Source organism: Papaver somniferum, unplaced genomic scaffold (genome assembly GCF_003573695.1).
Source record: "Papaver somniferum cultivar HN1 unplaced genomic scaffold, ASM357369v1 unplaced-scaffold_3, whole genome shotgun sequence".
In the NCBI taxonomy this organism is placed as follows: Eukaryota; Viridiplantae; Streptophyta; class Magnoliopsida; order Ranunculales; family Papaveraceae; genus Papaver; species Papaver somniferum.
Genome location: NW_020641039.1, coordinates 1,246,364 through 1,248,988, shown reverse-complemented (window position 1 = coordinate 1,248,988; position 2,625 = coordinate 1,246,364). Strand labels below are relative to the sequence as shown.

The 2,625-nt window shown below is 35.4% G+C and overlaps 1 long non-coding RNA gene across 1 annotated transcript; it reads left to right on the top strand.

Annotated features, from left to right (window-relative positions):
* Positions 1-417: 417 nt before the first annotated feature.
* LOC113341554 lies at positions 418-1,502 on the top strand. Its single transcript, XR_003355990.1, has 3 exons — positions 418-484; positions 579-853; positions 1,290-1,502. It is a non-coding gene; the product is annotated as an uncharacterized LOC113341554 (long non-coding RNA).
* The last annotated feature ends 1,123 nt before the right edge of the window (positions 1,503-2,625 follow it).

Here is a 2,625-nt window from a genome sequence, read left to right as displayed (position 1 = left end):
CATCATATGATTTTATCATCCAAATGTCCATTATTTGAATCTCCTTTTTATTGATTCGAGAGATGATAAGAAATCTGAAGTGACAAAATTGAAGAGTGTTGGTGTGGTGGTTACGTGGGGTTTGATTCATTGAGTGTGCTATCAGTTTCATCGAATTAAGTACTGCATCAGTAAAATCAATTACAATCGATAAAAGTATAATGAACGGTTAACTCTTCCCTAACAGTTTGACCAAAATCAGTAGTTGACTAACGGGTCAACGACCCAAACTCAAAGATGGACAAACTTAGGACCAAAATCCTCCACCATGCCAAAACTTACGACCCAAACCCTAAATAACTCAATTTTATTTGTCAACAATAAAGTTTCATGTGTAATATGGGTTGCACTTGGTCTATAAAAAATAGACGGAGACTTCATTTTTGTTTCTCTGTTCTACGTGATTCACATGGAGGTGCAATAAAGATGCACAAGGATTTTGCCGGTAAAATTCAGAATCTGAAAAATTCCAACAGAAGGCCATTTCATTAGTATTAAGGTTGTCACTCACATTCTTTTTGTTATTTTCCATGATATAGGAATCGATTGGGAAAAGGAGGATGCTTGTTAAGTGCAGTTGAAGGATCTGTTAAAATCCTTAGGAGCTATTCGTCCGATAGAGAATGGACTGGGAAACCTCTCTAATATTGCATCTTTATTATGTTCTTGCAGGAAATCTTAAGTCGTCCTGTAATTGGACCCCTTTTGGGCCAGAGTTATTGGGAATAACGATGTAAACGAACCAAACAAGCTCCGAAGTCCAATGCTGTTACCCAAGCGCTCATGTCAATTAGGCTAGACACGTAAATTAAAGGTTTTACGAAGAACAACATCCTAGGCGTCAGATTTGTTCATATTCTAATTTATTTATTTATTTGCTGAAAATGTGTATGCTTCTATGTTATGACAATATTTTCTGATTAAGGTATATCCATATTCCAATGTGCATCAGGTTTGATCCTTCGACCTTCATATATTCTATAAATTGCAACTATGACGATGTTTAGATCGAAGTAAGAACGATATTTGTTTGTCTCTTATTCATATCCATTTGCTCCATTTTTGCCAAATACCTTTATAGGTCTGGACTAATCTGGATGATTTTTCCAAAAAAAGATAATTCTTGCAATATGTGATACTTTATTCAATCATGTTGCATTTTGAATAGTTGAGTCCATGGAATGCATTGTTCATTATCAAATCTTTTTCGTCATTTCAATAACTGCGAATTAACAATTGGTACTTTGCAGGCATTGCGAAGGCGCTCCAGAAGTTCGCTGGGATGGCTGCGACTATGCAAATTCTTCTGAAGAAAGCGTGAACAAGACCCTACAAACAAAGGGGCAGCGGAAGCTACTAAATTGAAGACACTAAAGTTCATTATTTTTCATCTCATGTAATGAAAGAATGATATTAATTTCATTTATTCTGATCCTTTGTTGTATCGTTTTGTTAACCTTGAATTTCAATGACAACGAAGTGTTTAAGAAATAAATGTGCTTTTTCTATGTCTGCTCTCCGATTTAAGGTATCATTTAACATTAAATCACAACTAGTTCTGTGAGATGGTAGTGGTGTGGAATATCTGTTACCTTGGAGCTTGGTCTATGATGACGGTTTTACTAATAATATGTCATATATTAGGGCTTATGATGACAGTTTATCTAAAAACTTCACATACCATGATAGTTTCTTCGGGGAACTGTTACCTTAGTAGAAGAATTTGAGTTTCCAGTGACAGTTCTATGCAAAAGTTGTTACCGTAACTTGTCAACAATGACAGGTTTATGAAGAAACTATTATGTTACTATAAGACATTGAATTTCTGATGACAGTTCTGTTTAGAAAATGTTATCATAAGTTGTCAACAGTAGCAGATTTACTAAGAAACTGTTACCTTATACTCGAATTCCGTAGCAGTTTCTTAAAGACCTTTCGTAACAGCGGCTTTGATGACAGTGCATTTATTTTCTTGAAACTGTCACATAAGCATTTCGGTGACAGTTTTTAACTGTCACGTAAGCGGCTAAGCCCATTTTTGTACTAGTGATAAGACCTCCTTTTCATCGGAGTCGAAACTGTCATCAGTTAACCCTTCTTTAAAATAATCGACGTGTTGGCTTCCCCATGGATTGGTCTCTTTCGGAAAAACTCCTTCGGGATGCACTATTCAATCCTTTCGGGTGGGATACCTTCTCTACCTCCATTGTTGGTGTGAGCATATCGTCGTGTGACCACCAGTTATTCCTCAATGGCATCATCATTTTCTTCATCATCTTGAAGCATAATACCCTTAACCAATACCTACGGGTATGATTAGATATATAATTTGGATCAATGGTTTAAAAGTTCAAAACAAAAGAAATACAGTTTGATGCTGGAGATGTTTTTATTTCATCCCCTCAAATTAAGAAAAATTTGGTCTTTACATCAAAAAAGACAACTTCCACAAAAATATGTACACCAAGTTGCCATTGGAGATCCTCTTAGCTTCTCCTTGTAACATGTACATTCAGCAAATTAATATTTCCATTTTAAATTCGTAGGACTTATACCTTTTTGAAGAATTACAAAATCTTTAGTGAT